This window comes from Papaver somniferum, chromosome 5 (genome assembly GCF_003573695.1).
Source record: "Papaver somniferum cultivar HN1 chromosome 5, ASM357369v1, whole genome shotgun sequence".
In the NCBI taxonomy this organism is placed as follows: Eukaryota; Viridiplantae; Streptophyta; class Magnoliopsida; order Ranunculales; family Papaveraceae; genus Papaver; species Papaver somniferum.
Genome location: NC_039362.1, coordinates 192,854,137 through 192,870,488, shown reverse-complemented (window position 1 = coordinate 192,870,488; position 16,352 = coordinate 192,854,137). Strand labels below are relative to the sequence as shown.

At 38.0% G+C, this 16,352-nt stretch overlaps 2 non-coding genes across 2 annotated transcripts; both read right to left on the bottom strand.

The window, feature by feature from the left end:
- Positions 1-9,548: 9,548 nt before the first annotated feature.
- On the bottom strand, positions 9,549-9,710 carry LOC113284901. The gene has a single exon (XR_003328427.1). It is a non-coding gene; the product is annotated as a U1 spliceosomal RNA (small nuclear RNA).
- Positions 9,711-11,041: 1,331 nt separating this feature from the next.
- LOC113284667 lies at positions 11,042-11,239 on the bottom strand. Its single transcript, XR_003328307.1, has one exon. It is a non-coding gene; the product is annotated as a U2 spliceosomal RNA (small nuclear RNA).
- Positions 11,240-16,352: the final 5,113 nt, after the last annotated feature.

The following is a 16,352-nucleotide window of genomic DNA, read 5'->3' as shown; positions in this document are numbered from 1 at the left end:
TTCTTGCTTTATACAGTCTCGTTTCCGTTCTTCTGCTTTAACTAGTCTAGGTGGGACTAAAGTATTAGCTTACTCCGGCTTAGGTATACGAGTCATGGGCAGGATACGAGTGTCTGAAAAGACTTCGATAACAATGTGCCAAACTCTGATGTAGTAGTAACTAACACCCAATCTGGAGTCACTTATATCTGAAAAGGCAAGACATTTTCAGATGGAACAATTTCCTACCTTCCCGACTATGGGGTTGACGACGGTACTATAGTAGTGAAGACGAACGCAACATTTCCGCCACTTCTAAGGGACTTGGCAATGATAAGGGTGAAGATAACCGGTTAACCACGATATTCAAGATGATCGTTCACTACCTAGCTCAAGCTGTTGGTTTAGCAGATTTTGTTGGGATTTTCAAAAAGGTACAGTTGTTGACGAAGCTAATGTTCGTTAACATGAAGTTGTCCAATAATTTTTCATCATCCAGTTGTTTGCTTTTGTGGAAAAGAAGTATGCAGAATGCAGTGATGGAACTAGACTTTCCGTTTGATGATTCGAAGGCTGTGTTTGTCGATGCATTATACTTCGGTTTGTCTGCAATGGCAAGGAGGTGATACAATTTTTAAAGCGAAGTTTTGGACTTTATACCGAGGTAAGGTAATGCTGGTATTTCAACAATGGATGATGTTGATTGGTTGAATCATTCAAGGCGATAGATATGCAACAGCGTGTTGTAGTGGTGTTGGCTAGGAAAAAGTATACCGAGTAACCAATTCTACCTATAACTTAATGGTTTACATAATACCTTTATCATGTTAATAGGAGTATTATAACGGTCCAGTAATGTGTTTAAGAAAGACAATTTCTTTAAACAATTCATCATCAATTAGGTGTTCAATTTCTGGATTTATTATCCCTTTGTGGATACTCAAAATTCATGATTTCTTTTCCCTTTGCATACATTCCTTTCCTTGGTCTTCGCTGGGAAACTAAGACAATAAACTAAAGCAATGGAGAGATCCTTAACCTTCTAAGTCTCAATCATAAATATTCAACTTCTATTGTGGAACCATTATCAATGAATTCTTCCTTTATAGAATACTCACATTCAATAAAATTGAAGGCTGAAACCAAATTAACTTTAATTGGGATGAGTAACTAACTGTAAAACATAAGCCGAGCTTCTAATCTAAAAAGATTTGATAGCTTTCCCATACCTTGTTCTTCAATCCAATAGGCCTTTGGCTAACCTATCGAAAATCGATTTTAGAATTAAAACTTAATGAAGATTAAATTTATATTTTATTTCCAATATGAAACAAATTTTGTAAAATATGTTTTTATCTCAAAATTATTCAAATATTCAATATATATGCTTTATATGAGAGCTTTTAGTAATCCACATATAGATGAAAATCGCGTAGTACATATCACTGATATATATATATATATATATTATATATATTAAATCATACAGATATGCAAAACCTAATTAAGATCACTACTTGCAGGTAGTGTGTCTTAACATAACCAAGAGTATAACTTTTCTCGCAGATCACGAGGAGTATGCATAGTTTGTCCCGTGATTCAATATTTTTTTATGACCTAAGACGTATTGGCTATCCAAAATTGTTTTTCGTGACCAAAATCTATCCGTGACCCTAGCTAAGTCGTTCATGACTCAAGCTTGACGTGTCTTTTAAAACATGGTGTCTCAGTTAGGAAGTTAGGAGCAAAGATGATTGTGGGAAAGGTGAGGCCGTAATTTTAATAATGAGTCCTACTGGAGAGTACCTTGCTGGATCATGGGATATCATTTGGTAAAGATCAAACCAGATATCATTTGGCCTAAAAAGAAAAACAACTAGAAATACGTGTGAGGTAGCATATTGTGATGCCCCGACTACTAGATGCGCAAAAGTTTCTCACTTCCCAAAGATATCCCACCTACTAATTAGGATATACACTTTTTTCGACGCCTAAAGTTTCGTATAGGCCACCCGAATAACTCTTGAGGAAGGTTAAGACTATAAACCTTCTATATGTAACCAGTAAAAATATTTATTGTGGGATTGACTCAACCTCCATATAATGCGGGATGAGAAATTCTCAAAAATTTATCGACTTTGGATGCATAAAGATGGAAAGAGAATAGAAGACCATGAGGGAAGCGTTATAAACTCATAAATGAGACTCTCATGACTGAAATCAGTTTTTTGTCCAGACGTTTTTTTTTGTGGGAAGTATAAGAAGTGGAAATAGAACGTTAACGACTTTCGCACGATGTTGAATCTACCCATAACCGTACATCGGCTTCTTGTCGGGAAAACGTGGAATAAAGCACTACCGAGTCATCTCACGATCTAGAATCGGCAAATCCCTGGGGCGTAAAGAGAAAAACGGGGAATGAAGCGTTATCGAGATGATCCTGAATTGTTTTCGCAAACCCGAGGCGTAAAATTAAAAGGGATATTTAAGTCATTTTAGTACTTGGACATCTCTACAGTATAAACACAAAATAAAATTTGTCTAAAGAACAAAATTAGAATAATCGAGAAAGATAGGGGGGTGGGGTTTTTTTTAAAAAAATTAGAATAATCGAGAACAAAATTAAAATTTGTCTAAACACAAATAATCTCCTACTACTAAAAATATTCTCTCTCATTTTAGGATGATTTTCTCTCATCTTATGATGATTTTTTTCTCATCAGAGGACGATTATCTTTTTCATTCTAAATCCTTCAGTTAATTCATCTTTTTTTTCTTGGTGTGTTTGTTTCGACAGACCAAATCCCCCAAACAACTCATGGAAATAGACAGGGATGCAAACACTAATAGAGTTAGGAAACATTCATTATCTCTGAAACAACGAATTGAGTTCTGCTCCCGAAAAAACGATGAGTTGGGGGCTTCTTAACTCGTCCAAGTGCAAAAAGGAGACCTCAACCTTCTTGCATAAAGTCAGCATCGGTAGAATTGGAATGGTGAGCAATTGGGTTGGGGTATATTGAGATCTATAAAAAGATATTTTGTACAAAAAGAAAAGGAATATCACAAACCTTTTGATCCTGGATAGGAAAACAGGAAAAATTTGTGTGTAATTCATCCACAAAGAAGAAAGGACGGGTTTTTTTATCCGAGATCAAAAAAATACCGATTGGGCCCACTGAAATGAATTTTTTCCGCTTCATGCTCACCCACGGGGGTTGCTCGGAGCATGTGATAATTATTCTATTTCGATGGGCCAAACGACCGTCCGACTACAACCAACAAACAAGATTGAGGAAATGAAAACTATACAAATTTTTAGGGCTATACGGACTCGAACCGTAGACCTTCTCGGTAAAACAGATCCAACTTTTTATTATCGAAATGATTCGAACTGTTCCAAAGACCCAACATGCATTTTTTTTGCATTGGGCTCTTTCATCAACTGATATAAATATCAGATAGTCCGCCATACTTTTTCTTAACAGAAAGATAACGAGATGGCTCCACGTGCTCTGATTCATTATTTAGATTATGATCCAGGAGCAATACCAAAGTGTTTCAAAGAAGAGTTACCTTGACGTAGGTCTGCCTCTGGCCTAGATTAACCTAAGTTAAATGGAGTCTCTATCGCTCTGCTCAAAGAGTCAAATATGAAACTTCATACACCTTAAAGTTCATAGTACGAAAAGATATTTTTTTGAGGTCCTTATACTCATTATGCCTAGCATTGAATGGGCTGTGTATTCACCTTATCAATTATCGAATCAATGATGGGTTCTTTTTGGAGCCTAAATTGGCACCCAAAGCGGACCGAACCAAATATTTGTCAGGCTATTGTTCCCTTGAATATATAGAGTAAGACACCGATTTATCAATAAGATCAATTTTGTTGATTGTTGATTGCATGATGGACTCCCCTGAAAAACATTGGCGCGCGTGTAAACGAGTTGCTCTACCAACTGAGCTATAGCCCTTGTGATAGATAGTTTATCATGGAAATAATTTCTTGTCAAGATGAATCTTCTATGATCCAACATGATAGCTTCTGATCTGTTTCCTGCCAAGAATTGGTATTGCTTAGAAATAAGATTGCATCTATAATTCATCGATATGACAAGCCCCTTTCTTTCTCTTTGTGATGATAAATGACCTACTTAACCCAGTGGTTAGAGTATTGCTTTCATACGGCGGGAGTCATTGGTTCAAATCCAATAGTAGGTAGAACTTATTAGATACCGGAGTAATTAGTATCTAATAAGTTTTTCTACCCACCCTCCCTTTTATTTTAGTTGCATAAGAAATGCCATTACAGTTGATTCGACTCAATCCGCAGAACCAAAATATGGTGTATAAACAGAATTTCCTTTTTTATTGGGGCGCACCTATTTTTTATGAAATTTCATTCATAGCCTCTACTCGCGTCCTAGCTCGTCTGACGGCTAAATTCGCTTCAATTGTTTGTCTCTTGCCCTCAGCCCGACTTAAGTTAGCTTCAGCTATTTCAAGAGCTTTCTGAGCTTCTTGTGGATCAATGTCACTACCCTTCTCCGCATCATTTACTAAGATGGTAATCTCATTATTGCCTACTCTAGCAAAACCACCCATCAGAGCGATTTTTAACCATTGGTCATTAAGGCGTAGTCTCAAAATACCTATATCTACAGCTGTGGCAATAGGGGCGTGATTTGGTAATACACCGATTTGGCCACTATTAGTAGATAAAACAATTTCTTTCACTTCTGAATCCCAAACAATTTGATTCGGGGTTAGTACACAAAGATTTAAGGTCATTTCTTCAATTTGCTCTCCACTTCTATGTTCACAGCCTTCGCGGTAGCTTCGTCGATGTTACCTACCAAATAAAAGGCCTGCTCAGGAAGACCATCTAATTCTCCGGAAAGGATCAATTGAAACCCCCTAATGGTTTCTGCTAGACCAACATATTTCCCTGGAGAGCCCGTAAATACTTCTGCTACGAAGAAGGGTTGTGATAAGAAACGCTCAATTTTTCGTGCTCTTGCTACGGTTAAACGATCCTCTTCAGATAATTCGTCCAACCCAAGGATAGCTATAATATCCTGAAGTTCTTTGTAACGTTGTGAAGTTTGCTTAACTCTTTGCGCAATTTCATAATGTTCTTCACCAACGATGCGAGGTTGGAGCATAGTTGACGTACTATCAAGAGGATCTACTGCTGGATAGATACCTTTTGAAGCTAGTCCTCTTGATAATACGGTAGTAGCATCTAAATGTGCAAATGTTGTGGCAGGGGCAGGGTCGGTCAAATCGTCCGCAGGTACATAAACTGCTTGAATAGAAGTTATAGACCCCTCTTTGGTAGAAGTAATTCTTTCTTGCAAAGTACCCATTTCTGTACTAAGGGTAGGTTGATAACCCACAGCAGAAGGCATTCTGCCTAATAAAGCAGATACTTCGGATCCTGCTTGGACAAATCGGAAAATATTGTCGATAAATAGAAGGACATCTTGTTCATTAACATCTCGGAAATATTCTGCCATGGTTAGGGCAGTCAAACCAACTCTCATACGAGCTCCCGGCGGTTCATTCATCTGACCATAGACTAGAGCTACTTTTGATTCTGCAAGATTTTGTTCATTAATTACTCCAGACTCTTTCATTTCCATGTAAAGATCATTCCCCTCACGAGTACGCTCACCCACTCCGCCAAATACAGATACGCCTCCATGAGCTTTGGCGATGTTGTTGATCAATTCCATGATAAGGACTTTTTACCCACTCCAGCTCCCCCGAATAGTCCTATTTTCCCCCCACGTCGATAAGGAGCTAAAAGATCAACTACTTTGATCCCTGTTTCAAAAATAGATAATTTTGTATCTAATTGTATAAAGGCAGGCGCGGATCTATGAATAGGAGATGTTGTGCGAGTATCTACAGGACCTAAATTATCAACAGGCTCTCCAAGAACGTTGAAAATTCGTCCGAGAGTAGCCCCACCAACCGGAACACTTAGAGCAGCTCCCGTGTCAATAACCTCCATTCCTCTCTTCAGACCATCTGTAGCACTCATAGCTACAGCTCTCACTCGATATTTCCTAATAATTGCTGTACCTCACAAGTGACATTAATTAGCTCGCCGTCAGTATTTCGGCCCTTAACTACCAAAGCGTTGTAAATATTAGGCATCTTACCCGGGGGAAAGGATACATCTAGCACCGGACCAATGATTTGAGCGACACGCCCCAGGTTTTTTTCTTCAAGTGCGGAAACCCCGAGACCCGAAGGGGTAGGATTTGTTTTCATAATAATGATAAAGTGAAATATGTAGAAATTCTTTGCATTTTGTAAACCGAAGAAAAAATGTCCGATAGCAAGCAGGTTGATCGGTTAATTCAATACAATAATAAATAGGAGTTAGTACTTGATTTCGTTGGTACCATTCAAGCGACTCCAATTCGATTGTTTACTCGTTCAATGAGTTAATTTTCAAGTTTCACAACCTAAAAAATGAGGTAGATGGATAAAAACCATGAGGGAGCGTTTCAGTTCTCTAGCATTATAGACAATCCCACCCATATTTTCTATGGAATTCGAACCTGAACTCTATTTATGATTCATTTTTTTCACATTGGCCATTATTTCTTATTTCAGCATATATTTTTCCGCCTCTTCTCTACCTTTTTAGGGACGAATTCCGGATAGTTTTACATCTAGGATTTACATATACAACATATAGCACTGTCAAGAGTGAATTTCCTTTTTTTGATAAATTTAGATTAAAAAAAGTACGGGATTCGAAACTTGAAAAACAGGGATTGGGTTGCGCCATACATATGAAAGAGTATACAATAATGATGTTGATGTATTTGGCGAATCAAATACCGTGGTCTAACAACCAACCATTCTGATTAGTTGATAATATTTGTTGAGAGTTTTGTGAAAGATTCCTGTTAAAGGTTTCATTAACGGCTAATTCATGTCGAGTAGACCTTGTCGTTGTGAGAATTCTTAATTCATGCGTTGTAGGGAGGGACTTATGTCACCACAAACAGAGACTAAAGCAGGTGTTGGATTCAAAGCTGGTGTTAAAGATTACAAATTGACTTATTATACTCCTGACTATGAAACCAAGGATACTGATATCTTGGCAGCATTCCGAGTTACTCCTCAACCTGGAGTTCCACCTGAGGAAGCAGGGGCCGCGGTAGCTGCCGAATCTTCTACTGGTACATGGACAACTGTGTGGACCGATGGACTTACCAGCCTTGATCGTTACAAAGGAAGATGCTACGACATCGAGCCCGTTGCTGGAGAAGACAATCAATATATTTGTTATGTAGCTTATCCTTTAGACCTTTTTGAAGAAGGTTCTGTTACTAACATGTTTACTTCCATCGTGGGTAATGTATTTGGGTTCAAAGCGCTTCGTGCTCTACGTCTGGAGGATCTGCGAATTCCTGTTGCTTATGTTAAAACTTTCCAAGGACCACCTCACGGTATCCAAGTTGAAAGAGATAAATTGAATAAGTATGGTCGTCCCCTATTGGGATGTACTATTAAACCAAAATTGGGGTTATCTGCTAAGAACTACGGTAGGGCGGTTTATGAATGTCTACGTGGTGGACTTGATTTTACCAAGGATGATGAAAACGTGAACTCACAACCCTTTATGCGTTGGAGAGACCGTTTCTTATTTTGTGCCGAAGCAATTTATAAATCACAGGCCGAAACAGGTGAAATCAAAGGACATTACTTGAATGCTACTGCAGGTACATGCGAAGAAATGATGAAAAGGGCTGTATTTGCCAGAGAATGGGAGTTCCTATGTCTGATGGAGATCATATTCACTCTGGTACCATTAGATAAACTGGAAGGGGAAAGAGAAATAACCTTGGGCTTTGTTGATTTACTACGTGATGATTTTATTGAAAAAGAACGAAGTCGTGGTATTTATTTCACCCAAGATTGGGTATCTTTACCGGGTGTTTGCCTGTGGCTTCAGGTGGTATTCACGTTTGGCATATGCCTGCTCTGACCGAGATCTTTGGAGATGACCCTGTAGTAAAGTTCGGTGGAGGAACTTTAGGATACCCTTGGGGTAATGCACCGGGTGCTGTATTCCACTCCAGTAAAATTTTCCATTACATAGCAGAATTGGATAGGGAACTATACTAGTAACCTACCAAGTTATTGTAGAAATTCTCGGGATCAATGATTGGACCATGCAAAAAAGAATTTCTTTTCTCGGATAAAGGAGCAGATGGCTCGATCCCGAGAATTTATACATAAATATCATTAGATTTGATAAAGCGCGATTCGATTAGAAGAAGTTATTCTGTAAATATTTAGGATTCAGCTACTTTCCCGTTGTGATATACTTCGTTGTGTAGGTTCTCGTTCAAAATAAATCTTTTTTTGCATGAAGGCTAACCCAGTGGGTCTTACTTTAAAAACTAATTTTTATACTTAATAAGTATTCCCGCCTTTTCGGACCCATCGAGATTTAAAACCGCCAAGCATACGTGGGATCAAAACCAACAAGTTTGCCTTCCTTGGAGAACTTTTCCCCGTGTGCATCTTCAAGAAATACCTTGCAACGCTGAAGTCCAGTCGTATCAGTTGCCAACTTAGCTATGACATGATAATTGGTCACTATGTGTCCACTTTTATCCCATATGAAACCAGAACCAGTCCCTTCGACTTTCGCAGTTTCATCTTCTTTTTCGTAAGAACTTCTTCAGTATTTGTGCTTCTGCCTGACGAGGTCTTAGCTAATTCAAGGTCCTTAATAAAAACCACCGAAGGAGAAGCCTCTTCGAATACCTGAACGGCCCGTTCTTCTTGGCGCTGAGGTGCTTCTTCTTCTACTCGAGCATTTTCCAACTTAAAAGACGCCAAATATAGAAAGAAGATACAATTGAGGAAGTAGCTAATATTGAAGAATTCCGCCTTGTGAGGAACAATCTCTGTGACTTGTTCACAGAAGAAGAGGAAGAAATGTTTGCTGAGATTATTATTGCGGATTTAGAGATCAAGTGATGATGAATGGAACCCAACACCACCACCATCGGTCTGTTTAGAGTAAACACCACCTCCACTAGTCTTATTGACTGTAAAATTTCTTGGATGTGGCCTTTTCATATCTTATCTTCAAGCCACATGCATGAGTCAATTTGTGTGGCCATATTTAAAGTGCAATTGAGTGCCCCTCCTATCTTAAGTGCCTTTAACAACACAAGGGCTGATGATCACCTGCTATCCAAACGAATTCACCTTATTAGAATAGTAGCCTTCAATTTGATTTTGGGCAGCCATGTTTTAACAGAAGGGCTTGTTTAAAGGCCATAACGGAAAATTATCAAAAATAAAATAAAATTGGGGAACTACAGTTGGAAGATTTTTTTTTTTTTTTTTCTTGCGAAGAAAATTGATGATTAAGATAATGCAATTCCATATCTTCGAGAGAAACTTATTGTCCAACACATTCTGACGAGATCATCAAGTGTTGCAGATCAAGCAAACTGCACTATGGTAAGAGCAAACGCTAAATAATACAACCGTAGATAAAACTTTGACTTGGAAGATTGGCAGGGGCCGCGCGGACGCGTTCCCCCTCAGGAACAAATTATGACATAGACTCTCCCTCAATGGGGAGATCTTAGGCGAGCGCCCTTCCAAAGTGCAATGGAAGTCACTAACCTAGGCCATGACCCTTCATGATCAGTCATAGACCCCGTCCAGGTAAGTATGATTCCTAGTAGCATTACAAGCTTGTCTTATTGGCTTCTTTTCCTCATCTTTTCTATGTTCTAATCAATGTGGGATTATTATTATCTTCATTCTGCAATAACTCTAAGCGTTGGGAGAGGTTGGGCTATGTAGATTGTAGACCTATAATCTTCTTGCAAAACACTGCGCCTTTGGTGCTTGATACTGAGCCTGGAATGACATGGTTTACATTGTTTGCTAATAAATTTGGAGCGGGTACAAGAAAGGTTAAAACCTCAGAGATCATGGAGCATAGCTCCTCCAACCGTCATCAATCAATTGCAATCAAAATCACCCTTCATTTACACAAGCTCTGCAACCATGTACTATAAAACCTTCCCGATAGATTTCATCTTGCACAGCACAACATTTATTCAACGAAGTGATTTACTAGAGCCTCTTGAGTTCCAGTGGATAAGACACCATGAATTCCCGTTAGAGGCAACAAACATTATACATCATCAGAAGGGAGGTACTATTATAACTTGATTGATAAGTTAATTTTTAACCAACCCCAACAAAATTGAAAAACCCTAAGATTTTTCTAATTAGGGAAAAACAACGCTAAACTAAAGCTAAAATCCTTCGAACTTTCTGCTATTTAGTCCTAATCTAAAAAAAAAACTAAAACCCTAAAAGAGGTTAAAACTTAAAAGGGGTTTACACAAAAGATAAGTATTTTTTATAGTTAGGATGGGTTTGATTATTAGAGGGGGTTTATGCATAGACAGATTCACATGATAGAGCCATCAATAAAACTGCAGCTTGCTCTTCTTCTCCTAATGGCTGCCTCTGTGTTGATCCCATAGCTGCTGATCTTTGTAACATAACTTCTCTACCAAAAGCAAGTAATCTGAGCTTCAAAGATGCACTAATAATCTTGTTATTGCTTTTATTTAGTGATGGACACTCATGGACTCTTAACAGTGATATGCCTACCGAGCCGCAAACATGAGTCCTTCATCTTCTACCACTTGTTTTAGTTGTAGTTTTTCAGTCGAGTGGCAAACATTAGTCCGCCATCTTTTACCACTTGTTTAGAGTGTAGTTTTTAGTCCCTTTGATGAACAAAGTAACATTAAAGATCCTTACGGAAAATGGATAGTTTTTTTTTAATATGTTGGTGAATTTGGAACCACCGTTTCTAGAAGCAATGGTGAATTTGGACATTGGATTTCCCAAAGTGATACAGGTGCACATTGAAGGCCAAACCCGTGGCAAGAACACCAAATTCAAGAGCTAACTGCTCTGAGATTTGCGAAACTGGTCAAAGGGTCCAGGTTAGGGAACATAATTTTTATCTTAGTTTTGGTTGGGGTGTGCCAGGCCTATGCAGTAGTGCAACACAAAGGCGACGCGTGAGAACCCTAGCAGCAAGCTGCTGTGATGGGAACTCCCCCTTGAAAAAAATTAATTTAATATCGTGTGAGCCGATGGCTCACATATCAGATATTAAACTGATAAGAACAGATACTACACTTGATCTTAGCCAAAAGGCCGAGAAAGGTATGCTTGTTCAATTCTTTAGCTTCTTGCTTTATACAGTCTCGTTTCCGTTCTTCTGCTTTAACTAGTCTAGGTGGGACTAAAGTATTAGCTTACTCCGGCTTAGGTATACGAGTCATGGGCAGGATACGAGTGTCTGAAAAGACTTCGATAACAATGTGCCAAACTCTGATGTAGTAGTAACTAACACCCAATCTGGAGTCACTTATATCTGAAAAGGCAAGACATTTTCAGATGGAATCAATTTCCTACCTTCCCGACTATGGGGTTGACGACGGTACTATAGTAGTGAAGACGAACGCAACATTTCCGCCACTTCTAAGGGACTTGGCAATGATAAGGGTGAAGATAACCGGTTAACCACGATATTCAAGATGATCGTTCACTACCTAGCTCAAGCTGTTGGTTTAGCAGATTTTGTTGGGATTTTCAAAAAGGTACAGTTGTTGACGAAGCTAATGTTCGTTAACATGAAGTTGTCCAATAATTTTTCATCATCCAGTTGTTTGCTTTTGTGGAAAAGAAGTATGCAGAATGCAGTGATGGAACTAGACTTTCCGTTTGATGATTCGAAGGCTGTGTTTGTCGATGCATTATACTTCGGTTTGTCTGCAATGGCAAGGAGGTGATACAATTTTTAAAGCGAAGTTTTGGACTTTATACCGAGGTAAGGTAATGCTGGTATTTCAACAATGGATGATGTTGATTGGTTGAATCATTCAAGGCGATAGATATGCAACAGCGTGTTGTAGTGGTGTTGGCTAGGAAAAAGTATACCGAGTAACCAATTCTACCTATAACTTAATGGTTTACATAATACCTTTATCATGTTAATAGGAGTATTATAACGGTCCAGTAATGTGTTTAAAAAAGACAATTTCTTTAAACAATTCATCATCAATTAGGTGTTCAATTTCTGGATTTATTATCCCTTTGTGGATACTCAAAATTCATGATTTCTTTTCCCTTTGCATACATTCCTTTCCTTGGTATTCGCTGGGAAACTAAGACAATAAACTAAAGCAATGGAGAGACAATCCTTAACCTTCTAAGTCTCACAGTCATAAATATTCAACTTCTATTGTGGAACCATTATCAATGAATTCTTCCTTTATAGAATACTCACATTCAATAAAATTGAAGGCTGAAACCAAATTAACTTTAATTGGGATGAGTAACTAACTGTAAAACATAAGCCGAGCTTCTAATCTCAAAAAATTTAATAGCTTTCACATACCTTGTTCTTCAATCCAATAGGTCTTTGGCTAACCTATCGAATAATCGATTTTAGAATTAAAATTTAATGAAGATTAAATTTATATTTTATTTCCAATATGAAACAAATTTTGTAAAATATGTTTTTATCTAAAAATTATTCAAATATTCAATATATATGCTTTATATGAGAGCTTTTAGTAATCCACATATAGATGAAAATCGCGTAGTACATATCACTGATATATATATATATATATATTTTAAATCATACAGATATGCAAAACCTAATTAAGATCACTACTTGCAGGTAGTGTGTCTTAACATAACCAAGAGTATAACTTTTCTCGCATATCACGAGGAGTATGCATACGGTTTGTCCCGTGATTCAATATTTTTTATGACCTAAGACGTATTTGGCTATCCAAAATTGTTTTTCGTGACCAAAATCTATCTGTGACCCTAGCTAAGTCGTTCATGACTCAAGCTTGACATGTCTTTTAAAACATGGTGTCTCAGTTAGGAAGTTAGGAGCAAAGATGATTGTGGGAAAGGTGAGGCCGTAATTTTAATAATGAGTCCTACTGGAGAGTACCTTGCTGGATCATGGAGATATCATTTGGCCTAAAAAGAAATTAACAACTAGAAATACGTGTGAGGTAGCATATTGTGATGCCCCGACTACTAGATGCGCAAAAGTTTCTCACTTGCCAAACATATATCCCACCTACTAATTAGGATGTACACTTTTTTCTGACGCCTAAAGTTTCGTATAGGCCACCCGAATAACTCTTGAGGAATGTTAAGACTATAAACCTTCTATATGTAACCAGTAAAAATATTTATTGTGGGATCGACTCAACCTCCATATAATGCGGGATGAGAAATTCTCAAAAGAATTTATCGACTTTGGATGCATAAAGATGGAAAGAGAATAGAAGACCATGAGGGAAGCGTTATAAACTCATAAATGAGACTCTCATGACTGAAATCAGTTTTTGTCCAGACGTTTTTTTTTGTGGGAAGTATAACAAAGTGGAAATAGAACGTTAACGACTTTCGACACAATGTTGAATCTACCCATAACCGTACATCGGCTTCTTGTCGGGAAAACGTGGAATAAAGCACTACCGAGTCATCTCACGATCTAGAATCGGCAAATCCCTGGGGCGTAAAGAGAAAAACGGGGAATGAAGCGTTATCGAGATGATCCTGAATTGTTTTCGCAAACCCGGGGCGTGAAATTAAAAGGGATATTTAAGTCATTTTAGTACTTGGACATCTTTATAGTATAAACACAAATAAAATTTGTCTAAAGAACAAAATTAGAATAATCGAGAAAGATAGTGACTGATAGAGGGGGTGGGGTTTTTTTAAAAAAATTAGAATAATCGAGAACAAAATTAAAATTTGTCTAAACACAAATAATCTCCTACTACTAAAAATATTCTCTCTCATTTTTAGGATGATTTTCTCTCATCTTTATTATGATTTTTTTCTCATCAGAGGACGATTATCTTTTTCATTCTAAATCCTTCAGTTAATTCATCTTTTTTTTCTTGGTGTGTTTGTTTCGACAGATCAAATCCCCCAAACAACTCATGGAAATAGACTGGGATGCAAACACTAATAGAGTTAGGAAACATTCATTATCTCTGAAACAACGAATTGAGTTATGCTCCCGAAAAAACGAGGAGTTGGGGGCTTCTTAACTCGTCCAAGTGCAAAAAGGAGACCTCAACCTTCTTGCATAAAGTCAGCATCGGTAGAATTGGAATGGTGAGAAATTGGGTTGGGGTATATTGAGATCTATAAAGAGATATTTTGTACAAAAAGAAAAGGAATATCACAAACCTTTTGATCCTGGATAGGAAAACAGGAAAAATTTGTGTGTAATTCATCCACAAAGAAGAAAGGACGGGTTTTTTTATCCGAGATCAAAAATTTACCGATTGGGCCCACTGAAATTAATTTTTTCCGCTTCATGCTCACCCACGGGGGCTGCTCGGAGCATGTGATAATTATTCTATTTCGATGGGCCAAACGACCGTCCGACTACAACCAACAAACAAGATTGAGGAAATGAAAACTATACAAATTTTTAGGGATATACAGACTCGAACCGTAGACCTTCTCGGTAAAACAGATCCAACTTTTTATTATCGAAATGATTCGAACTGTTCCAAAGACCCAACATGCATTTTTTTTTTGCATTGGGCTCTTTCATCAACTGATATAAATATCAGACAGTCCGCCATACTTTTTCTTAACAGAAAGATAACGAGATGGCTCCACGTGCTCTGATTCATTATTTAGATTATGATCCAGGAGCAATACCAAAGTGTTTCAAAGAAGAGTTACCTTGACGTAGGTCTGCCTCTGTCCTAGATTAACCTAAGTTAAATGGAGTCTCTATCGCACTGCTCATAGAGTCAAATATGAAACTTCATACACCTTAAAGTTCATATTACGAAAAGATATTTTTTTGAGGTCCTTATACTCATTATGCCTAGCATTGAATGGGTTGTGTATTCACCTTATCAATTATCGAATCAATGATGGGTTCTTTTTGGAGCCTAAATTGGCACCCAAAGCGGACCGAACCAAATATTTGTCAGGCTATTGTTCCCTCGAATATATAGAGTAAGACACCGATTTATCAATAAGATCAATTTTGTTGATTAAGATCAATTTTGTTGATTGCATGATGGACTCCTCTGAAAAACATTGGCGCGCGTGTAAACGAGTTGCTTTACCAACTGAGCTATAACCCTTGTGATAGATAGTTTATCATGGAAATAATTTCTTGTCAAGATGAATCTTCTATGATCCAACATGATAGCTTCTGATCTGTTTCCTGCCAAAGGTTCCTGTTAAAGGTTTCATTAACAGCTAATTCATGTCGAGTAGACCTTGTCGTTGTGAGAATTCTTAATTCATGTGTTGTAGGGAGGGACTTATATCACCACAAACAGAGACTAAAGAAGGTGTTGGATTCAAAGCTGGTGTTAAAGATTACAAATTGACTTATTATACTCCTGACTATGAAACCAAGGATACTGATATCTTGGCAGCATTCCGAGTTACTCCTCAACCTGGAGTTCCACCTGAGGAAGCAGGGGCCGCGGTAACTTCTGAATCTTCTACTGGTACATGGACAACTTTGTGGACCGATGGACTTACCAGCCTTGATCGTTACAAAGGAAGATATTACGACATCGAGCCCGTTGCTGGAGAAGACAATCAATATATTTGTTCTGTAGCTTATCCTTTAGACCTTTTTGAAGAAGGTTCTGTTACTAACATGTTTACTTCCATCGTGGGTAATGTATTTGGGTTCAAAGCGCTTCGTGCTCTACGTATGGAGGATCTGCGAATTCCTGTTGCTTATGTTAAAACTTTCCAAGGACCACCTCACGGTATCCAAGTTGAAAGAGATAAATTGAATAAGTATGGTCGTCCCCTATTGGGATGTACTATTAAACCAAAATTGGGGTTATCTGCTAAGAACTACGGTAGGGAGGTTTATGAATGTCTACGTGGTGGACTTGATTTTACCAAGGATGATGGAAACGTGAACTCACAACCCTTTATGCGTTGGAGAGACCGTTTCTTATTTTGTGCCGAAGCAATTTATAAATCACAGGCCGAAACAGGTGAAATCAAAGGACATTACTTGAATGCTACTGCAGGTACATGCGAAGAAATGATAAAAAGGGCTGTATTTGCCAGAGAATTGGGAGTTCCTATGTCTGATGGAGATCATATTCACTTTGGTACCATAGTAGATAAACTGGAAGGGGAAAGAGAAATAACCTTGGGCTTTGTTGATTTACTACGTGATGATTATATTGAAAAATACCGAAGTCGTGGTATTTATTTCACCCAAGATTGGGTATCTC